This window comes from Mus caroli, unplaced genomic scaffold (assembly GCF_978045245.1).
Source record: "Mus caroli unplaced genomic scaffold, Mus_caroli_1 scaffold_3, whole genome shotgun sequence".
NCBI classification, from domain to species: domain Eukaryota; kingdom Metazoa; phylum Chordata; class Mammalia; order Rodentia; family Muridae; genus Mus; species Mus caroli.
In genome coordinates this window covers 77,718,472-77,728,938 of record NW_028227258.1, presented here as the reverse complement: position 1 = coordinate 77,728,938, position 10,467 = coordinate 77,718,472, and positions in this window count along the sequence as shown.

Below are 10,467 nucleotides of genomic sequence, written 5' to 3'. Positions count from 1 at the left end.
AAACCACATGGTCATTTCGTTAGATGCGGAAAAAGCATTTGACAAGATCCAACACCCATTCATGATAAAAGTCTTGGAAAGATCAGGAATTCAAGGCCCATACCTAAACATGATAAAAGCAATCTACAGCAAACCAGTAGCCAACATCAAAGTAAATGGTGAGAAGCTTGAAGCAATCCCTCTAAAATCAGGGACTAGACAAGGCTGTCCACTTTCTCCATACCTATTCAACATAGTACTTGAAGTCCTAGCCAGAGCAATTCGACAACAAAAGGAGATCAAAGGGATACAAATTGGAAAAGATGAAGTCAAAATATCACTCTTTGCAGATGATATGATAGTATATATAAGTGACCCTAAAAATTCCACCAGAGAACTCCTAAACCTGATAAACAGCTTCGGTGAAGTAGCTGGATATAAAATTAACTCAAACAAATCAATGGCCTTTCTCTACACAAAGAATAAACAGGCTGAGAAAGAAATTAGGGAAACAACACCCTTCTCAATAGTCACAAATAATATAAAATATCTTGGCGTGACTCTAACTAAGGAAGTGAAAGATCTGTATAATAAAAACTTCAAGTCTCTGAAGAAAGAAATTATAGAAGATCTCAGAAGATGGAAAGATCTCCCATGCTCATGGATTGGCAGGATCAACATTGTAAAAATGGCTATCTTGCCAAAAGCAATCTACAGATTCAATGCAATCCCCATCAAAATTCCAAATCAATTCTTCAACGAATTAGAAAGTGCAATCTGCAAATTCATCTGGAATAACAAAAAACCTAGGATAGCAAAAACTCTTCTCAAGGATAAAAGAACCTCTGGTGGAATCACCATGCCGGACCTAAAGCTTTACTACAGAGCAATTGTGATAAAAACTGCATGGTACTGGTATAGTGACAGACAAACAGACCAATGGAATAGAATTGAAGACCCAGAAATGAACCCACACACCTACGGTCACTTGATCTTCGACAAGGGAGCTAAAAACATCCAGTGGAAGAAAGACAGCATTTTCAACAAATGGTGCTGGCACAACTGGTTGTTAACATGTAGAAGAATTCGAATCGATCCATTCCTATCTCCTTGTACTAAGGTCAAGTCTAAGTGGATCAAGGAACTTCACATAAAACCAGAGACACTGAAACTTATAGAGGAGAAAGTGGGGAAAAGCCTTGAAGATATGGGCACAGGGGAAAAATTCCTGAATAGAACAGTAATGGCTTGTGCTGTAAGATCAAGAATTGACAAGTGGGACCTCATGAAACTGCAAAGCTTCTGCAAGGCTAAAGACACCATCAATAAGACAAAAAAACCACCAACAGATTGGGAAAGGATCTTCACCTATCCTAAATCAGATAAGGGACTAATATCCAATATATATAAAGAACTCAAGAAGGTGGACTCCAGAAAGTCAAATAACCCCATTAAAAAATGGGGCTCAGAACTGAACAAAAAATTCTCACCTGAGGAATACCGAATGGCAGAGAAGCACCTGAAAAAATGTTCAACATCCTTAATCATCAGGGAAATGCAAATCAAAACAACCCTGAGATTCCACCTCACACCAGTCAGAATGGCTAAGATCAAAAATTCAGGTGACAGCAGATGCTGGCGAGGATGTGGAGAAAGAGGAACACTCCTCCATTGTTGGTGGGATTGCAAGCTTGTACAACCACTCTGGAAATCAGTCTGGCGGTTCCTCAGAAAATTGGACATAGTACTACCGGAGGATCCAGCAATACCTCTCCTGGGCATATATCCAGAAGATGTCCCAACCGGTAAAAAGGACACATGCTCCACTATGTTCATAGCAGCCCTATTTATAATAGCCAGAAGCTGGAAAGAACCCAGATGTCCCTCAACAGAGGAATGGATACAGAAATTATGGTACATTTACACAATGGAGTACTACTCAGCTATTAAAAAGAATGAATTTATGAAATTCCTAGCCAAATGGATGGACCTGGAGGGCATCATCTTGAGTGAAGTAACACAATCACAAAAGAACTCACACAATATGTATTCACTGATAAGTGGATATTAGCCCAAAACTTAGGATACCCAAGATATAAGATACAATTTGCTAAACGCATGAAACTCAAGAAGAATGAAGACCAAAGTGTGGACACTGTGCCCCTTCTTAGAATTGGGAACAAAACACCCAGGGAAGGAGTTACAGAGACAAAGTCGGTAGCTGTGATGAAAGGATGGACCATTTAGAGACTGCCGTATCCAGGGATCCTTCCCATAATCAGCTTCTAAACGCTGACACCATTGCATACACTAGCAAGATTTTGCTGAAAGGACCCAAATATAGCTGTCTCTTGTGAGACGATGCCGGGGCCTAGCAAACACAGGAGTGGATGTTCACAGTCAGCTATTGGATGTATCACAGGGCTCCCAATGGAGAAGCTAGAGAAAGTACCCAAGGAGCTAAAGGGATCTGCAACCCTATTGTTGGAACAACATGATGTACTAACCAGAACCCCGGAGCTCTTGTCTCTAGCTGCATATGTATCGAAAGATGGCCTAGTCGGCCATCACTGGAAAGAGAGGCCCATTGGACTTGCAAACTTTATATGCCCCAATATAGGGGAATGCCAGGGCCAAAAGAATGGGAATGGGTGGGTAGGGAAGTGGGGGGCGCTATGGGGGACTTTTGGGATAGCATTGGAAATGTAATTGAGGAAAATATGTAATAAAAATATTAAAAATTAAAAAAAAAAGAAGACACTGAGTCCACAAAGTTGTCCCTTGACCTCCTCATGATTCTTATTTTCTATACCACATGTGTGCGCGCTCAACACACACACAATACAATACACACACAATACAATAATAATAATAATAATAATAATAATAATAATAAAGACCTAGTGCATTTTCCTATAGCCCCAGCATTCCAGCCAAGTCAGGAAGATTGCAAGTTCAAGACCACCTTTGGTTACATAGTGAATTCCAGGTTAACCTGAGCCACACAATGAGACACTCAAACAACAACAAAACAAGAACTTACCGAACAAAAACACCAGAATGCAGCTTGTGCAGCTCTGGAAGGGATGGTGGGTGGGTGTGAGAGAAAGAGCTAGGAGTAAAGTTGCACTCCTAGGTCACAGCGGGAAAGGGCCAGGGCCCGCCAGACCACAGTGCAGAGCAGTGGTGTGCTCTCCTGACCCAACTTAAGAGGAGCCGGAACTGTGTCGTCTGTTTGCCCGTCAGCTGCTATTGTGTTGGTGGGAAGAACCCCCACCCCACTTGAATGATTTTCTGTATTTAGAATCACAGAACCTGCCAAGTCTCCAGCCTGCTGTTTCTCATGCAAATGTTGACACACCTTGCAGATTTCCAAGGGAGGCCAGCGCTGTCATTTGTTCTGTTTATGGCCACGGTTGGGGCTTATTTCTATACTTATATATACACATGTATATACATAAATACACACATATAAACATATAGTAATAAATAGTAAATAAAATAACATAAATATAAATAAAATAATAAATATATAAAATAAAATATGTTTGTATATTTATATATTTATGGTACTTTGTGTATTTATTATTGTGTTTTTATCTATTTATGGTGAATTGTGTATTTATTATTGTGTTTTTATCTATTTATGGTGAATTGTGTATTTATTATTGTGTTTTAAAAGTCACACTGACCAGAAAATAAGGCCATATTTTCTAATACTCCTTGTAACTAGCTGAGCCCAGGTAACCCAGGGTTCTGCCTAAGAGACGCAGTGGAAAGGCAACCTCAAAGCGTGGGGCACGCTCTCCGCACACCCTCTCATCTCCTCGTGCTGAGACCCAGATGTAAGGGGTGGAGCACAGGTAACAGGTTTGAAAGCAATGACGTGAATGCCGCGTTTTCCATCCATGATCAGACGTCTCTGATCATGGTCACTGGGTCACTGGTCTTTTTTTTGTTTCCTTTTGGAAACAGGATTGTGCTCTGTAGCCTAGGCTGGCCTCCAATTGATCCTCTGCCTCAGCCTCCCCAGGGCTAACATTAAAGGTATGTATCATTTTTTTGCAGCACAGTCTTATATCCCCAGCTGAATGGGGTGTTAGCTAGGAGTCAGGGAACAGGACTGAAAGGAGTCCATCTAACATGTCATTAGCATATTGAGTCAAACAATTGTGGCCACAAAGTGGGCAGAGCATGATGGTCCCTGGTCCTTCACCAGAGTCCCTGTATATGTATCAAGCCTTGCACACCCACATGGAGGGCTTGGTTTTAAATCCCATTTTATTTCCTTCCTTGGTTTTCTTAGTCCTGGTGCAATCAAAGAGATTTCCAAGCGTCTTTAGAATTTTTCACCTCGAAGTAATCTGTTGTGACTTGTATTCTGAGAAATTAGATGCAAATGAGGTTTGACTTGCAAATCTTCTCTGGACACAGAGGGTATCACACTGAGAACCCCACTTCTTCTCCGTGGCTCCTTTCCTATATACCTTCTTCAAGCTCCAAAGGCATTCTTTTAAAAACCCGGAAATGCTTATTTCAAAAGCACTAATTTTGAATTACTTTCACGACTGTCATCCGGCTATTAAATCAGTCTAGAATGGTAGCCCGCTTGCAGTTACGTGAGAAAGGCAGGCTGTCTGATGTTCAGTCTTCTCGTTTCTCCTTCAATGAAAGGAAATTTACACTGCATTTAAGCTATTTTGTTGTCTGGTTTAAAAAAAAAAAAACATACACTGTCAGAATCCTCAGCTATAGGCTTTCATCTTACCATTGGTAACTGCAAAGCAGGATTTGCAGGTTGAGAGGCCCACCAGTCTTTACCTAGCTTCTCTGTTTGTAGGTAGGGGAGCCCTCCAGAATCCAGTATGTAGGTACCCCATAAGCCATCCACCTGAGACTTATCATTTGGGGAGAATTTCCAGAAGGAAATGACCAGCAGCCACTGCCCTCGTGGGAACCTGTTCTTTCTGCCAATGGAGGAGGCTCTATTGCTCTCACATCTCAAGCACAGCTAAGCAACTTGCCTGGCGGCCAGGCGGGAGGAAACCAGGTGAGCTGGCTGAGTAGGTTTGTGGGGCATGTTTTACTTCTGCCTGTTCCACATGGGCTCCCAGGAGGAATGTGACAATAAAGTCATCTGATCAAAGATGTAAGATGGAGAATCAACGGAGCCGGAGGAGTCCCCTTTGCCCTCGTAAGGCAATGATCAGCCCAGGAGCTCATGCTGAAAAGCGGCAGGAGCCAGATGCACAGATGCATGCTCTCAGTGGTAACATCTGTGGAGCCTGAGGCAGGAGGATTGTAAGTTCAAGGCCAGTCTGGTCAACTCAGAAAGAGCTTGTCTCAAATGAAATTCTTTTGTTTGTTTGTTTGTTTGTTTGTTTTTTAGAGCATTATCCTAGCATGCATGAGGCCCTAAACTCAACCCCCAGTATAAGAAATAAATAGAAAAGGCACCTGGATGTATGGAATATCCTACTAAAACATCTTGCAGACTCCGTCTTAGACTCTGGGAGCACATCGTCCCAGGGTGCTGCCATCACAGTTTGTCCCAGCATGTACTCAGTGGCGTTCAGTGGATTATACTGAATTAGCATAGTACAAATAGAAAAATCAAGTGACTTGAGCCAGATGTGACCTTCCTGCATGCCACCTTCCCTGGGCCTGTCTTTAGAGACTGTGACATCCCTCGTCCTTACTGGCACCAGGTTAGGCCTTTGCCACCGATCTTTGCAGTTCGCTGCAGGAAGTCTCTGCTTCTTTTCTCAGCCACCGGCCAGTCAAAGCCAGGACAATAACTAGTCTAAGCCAGGTTGCTCTCAAAACTGCTGTTTGCTGGAGGTGGAGAGATGGCCCACTGGCTAAGAGCGCTTGTTGCTTTTGTAGAGGACCCCAGTTTGATTTTTCAGCACCTATGTGGTGGCTCACAAGCACCCATGATTTCTGTCCAGGGAATCTGACACCGTCTTTGCAACTCCGCAAGCACCAGGCACGCACCTGGCACGTATACTTGCAGGCGAAACTCTCATCCACATTAAACATAATTATCTTTAAAAAATTGGTGTTTTTTAAAATTTACTTCTTCATGGAAAGGCTTGACGCTGGTTCAGGGTTACACTGAAGAGCTGACATGAGCCCACGTGGCCTTCTTGGTGTAGCACTGCTGCTTCTTCCAGTCTCCTACGCATATCCCCAGTGATCAGCCCCCTGATCCTCCTATGCCTCCAAGCTTTTCCCAAGATGCCCCTTGGTTGACTGGGTCTCACATCCCTCCTCTACTTCATCCCATACTAATGTGTCTTCCCACTGCGTTTCTGAGTCGGTTACTGTAGAAGTATCCCTAACTTTCCCAGACCCTGTTTCGGACTCTCTCTGTGCACCAGACAGGCCTCTGCCAGAAAGCCAGTGTCACTGTGGGGTGTGAACTGCTTGGTGCAGAAAGTACCAGGATGGTGTAGACTATGGGATCTCTTAGGGAAGCCTATGTGCTATCTGTCGGCGCTTGGCATGGTGCCTAGTACAAACGGTGTCCCCAACAAATACTAACGGATTGAATGAGGAGATCCAGGGCCTGGGAGAATGGAGTGGAGAAAATTGCCTGTGCTGCCGTGCAGGCAGTGGAGCTGGCTTCTTGTCCTCTCGGAGAACCTGTGTTTCACCTTCACCATCTTCTCCCCTTCCTTGGTGTGCTCCAGATTCCAGCACAGAACCACTTCTGCTGAAGGATGCAGCACTGTTGGGGAGAGAGGTATGAACTCAAAGGTATGCTTGTTCATCTCTCTCTCCACCCATTTCCGCCCAAGTGTCTAAAGCTCTAATTGTATTGGATACTGTGTGATAGACTCTCTACGAACAGGAAAACAATAAGAAAAAAGAAGTGTGTGCCTGGGGAAACCACGATTTTAAAATAGTGCCAAATTGCGTATGGTAGTGCATGCCTATGACCCTACCCGGGTGGGCCCTGGCACTCTAGAGATAGAGGCCAAGAGATCAGGAGTTTAAGGCTAACCTCAGCTACCTAACAATTAAGACCACATTGGGTTATATCAGACCCCATCACAAAAACCGAAAACAAACAGAAAAGAAAGCAGTACCTAAAATATAAAAGTACCACCTAAGGTTACAAAGAGCATCTTCAGACTGAGTGCAGATCATATTTAAGTCCACTGGCTTCCCAACTTCCTCTGCATACCCACAGAGAGGTCAGATCGGCCAGCTGGCTTGTCCCCCTTTCTACCTTCGATCCATCCCTGCCCGGCTCTGTGCCGTGAGACCGGGGCATCTATGGCTTGACTTAGGCACTTATTGGCTTGGGCCGCCACACAGAATGTCTGCTAGTGAACTGCAGGGGTGGAGAAGTCTGTGTTTGCTTCCGGATTCCAGGTCAACAGAACTCCTAGCCAGAGCACAAAGGACTGGAACTAGGCAAGTTTCCTTAGTGGGTGTGGTCTTTGTAGCTCTGAGAGAGTGGTCTTTCTAAATGCCACCATTCCAAAACAGAGGAAGCCGGAGAAGAGTCTAGACTGTGGGGGTGACACTGGGTCTCTTGGGACACATGTAGATGAGACCAGGTGACACTTTCTCACAGCCCCACCACCAGCCTCTTTATCCACACCCACTCAACCGATTTAGTCCCTGGCAATGAACTTAACCAACGATGGCACCCCAAACATTGTCTCCCTGATGTAACCTTCTTCATGCTGTCTGGGGTGCTTTATTCTTTTATTCTGACACCTAAACAACTAGTTTGGACCATGCCATCTCTCAGGAAAATTGTCACTATAAATCAACAGCTGCAGGATAAAGAATGTTCTAACCATTTGCCTCACACAGGGGTCAAACACAGTGCTAAGCACTTCCACATGCGCTGCCTAATTTAATCTTCCTTAAAACCCTGAGGTAGCAAGCACTATGCTCTCCGTCGGATAGATAACAAACTGATTACTGAGAAGTTTCGAAATTTGCCCAAGGTTACACTCATTCTTGACTGCCAAGGCGGAGATTTAGACTTGAAGACGCCAGGATGCTTGCCCTTAACCACCAGACACGACTACTGTGAGAACTCAGTCAAACCTGTCATCCTCTTTAACCCTGAATTTCCTTCAGTGAAAATCAGACGGCAAGATGAAATCTTTTGAAAAAGTCCCAGTTGTCCCTGAAGCTGCACAAGTTCTCCTGAAGAGCCGGGTTTACCCCGGCTTACCAGTAGAAGGCGCACAGCCAGCAGTACAATCAGCTTGCAGCCGCTCCAGGGGGAAGCGTGATTTCCTCCCAGCTCTGCCTGACCGGCGTGGGAATGGAATGGAAATGTGTTCCCAGTGGTAAATGGTGCAACCCCACACAGCTTCCACGTGGTAGAGCCGAGAGCTTAGCGAGTGAGATTGACTCGTAAGGGCACGACACTGCCATAGCTGCTGTTCAATTGACAGGAGACCCTGGGGGGTCCTCTCAGTGACTGCTGCCGTCTCTCCCCTTCTAAGGAGATAGGACAGGCACTCAAAAGAATTAAGTAGCTGCTTGCCACACCAGCACGAGTTTTCTTAACCAATGAAAGAGACAGTTATTGTCACCAACTCAAACCCACTTTATAAGACTCCGGGGAAGCCTCAGACAGACAGCCCCATGCCCATGTTTGGAAATAAACTGGGCGTGGCTTCCTCCCAACCCCACCCCGCCCCCCGCCGATAGATTTGTGGTTGTGACCGCTGGCTTCCTACAGAGGCTTTGAGTCTCTAGCCGGGCATTTCAAGGAGAATCAGAGACTATAGACAGCTTCACAACACACATGCCAGGAAATGCTGGGCCCCCGAGAAGCCACAGACTTGTCCTCAGTTTATGGTTAGAGTAAGAGACATGCTGGTCACACTAACTATGCCTGGCACATCGCCATGCCCTGAGACAAACCCTGAAAGATGGAAATGGGATTTCAATAGAGACCTGCGAAGTGAAGGGAAAATGGTGAGAACAAGGCTTCTTCTTCCACCTTAACGTTCAGCTAAGCAGCCCGGGAATGCATGTGCACTCTTGTGCACACAGGTCCGGTCATAAAACTGGTAGTAACATCCGCACGTTGTCGGCTTCCAAGGAGAGAGGGTAAAGCTGAAGGAGGCAGGCGGATCTGTTTCACGAGAGTACAGAATCTCAAACTGCAAGGTTACTGTTATCTCTGCCCCTACTGCAGCATAAACCTGTATTCGTCTGAAAGTATCTGGAAGGAGATGCTGGCTCCCCAACATTCCTTCAGTAGCCACAGCTCCCCCACTCTGCTTCACCCACAAGCAGAGTAAGAAACGGGCCCACAGTCTGGGCTAACTTCTATCTTTAAGAAAAGCAGTAAAATTGTTTGCCAGCAAGAAGTACATCTTCCCAGTCATCACGCTCTTTGTAACAGTTTTCTAAGTTTTTACACTGGAAGAGAAACAAGGCCTATCAGCTATTGAAAAGTAATTTTTAAAAAGTAAAATGATTAATCTGGGTGTTGTGTGGCACATGCCTACAATTCCTGTACTTGGGAGGCTGAGCCAGGAGGACTGCTGGGGGTTCAACTGTAGCACAGGCTACACAGCAAAATCCTGTCTTAAGAGAAAAAGAAAAGAAGAAAGAAAATAAAAATATCTCTTTGAAAGCCACTGAGGTTGGTGTCAGATTGAGGAGTTCTCAGTCCCTCTTCAGCAAGTTTGCCCAGACTCTGAGGAGCTGGAAGGCTCTGAATCCAGCATCAACATGCCAGTGGGGGGCAATTAGCCCTGAGTCAGGGCTGCATGTCGGGAGCTGATAGGACTTTAATGGATACGTCCCACTGTGGGAAGAAATCTGCTTTTCCATTTACTCCTGGTCAATGACCATGGCTCGCCTGTGTTTATGAGCCTGGAGTCTTGTCAGACTGATCAAGTAAAAAGATACGTGTGGCTCCTTGGATCCCACCATCTCCCCTGGAACTGACTGCTCTTCCCAATGCCACAATGTCAGCTGCATGAGAACAAAGCTTGAAGATATTGCTTGAGGAGAACCAAGACACCATCTGGTGGTCGCCTCCTATAAATCTTATAAATCTTCCCCTCACGGGCACAAAGGAAACTGGCTTTGTGATTTGTAGGCTGCAGGGAACCAGGCTGTGTGACCAGGGAACCAAAACTAGACACGTCTCAGAATAGCCAGCTTTCTGGAGTGATTTAAAGTACTTAAACTTTAAGGTTTATTGGCTGATTTAAAGTACTTGTTTATTTCGTTTTGGGGGTGCTGCTATTTGAATCCAGGGCCTTGGGTATGCTAAGTACAGGCTCTACCATGGATCCACCCCTACCCCAAATTTTATATCAGCATCTGAACCAGGAAGCCCAGAGGCAGCTCCCATCTGAGGAAACTCTCAGCATGAAACAAAGAACCTTTGGATGGCCAAGTGTTCCCTTCTGGTTGTGAAGGTTCTTAGAAGGCAAATGTTCCCAAGAAATCCTAGCCTGTACACATTTTTCCTTCCGTCAGTGTGTT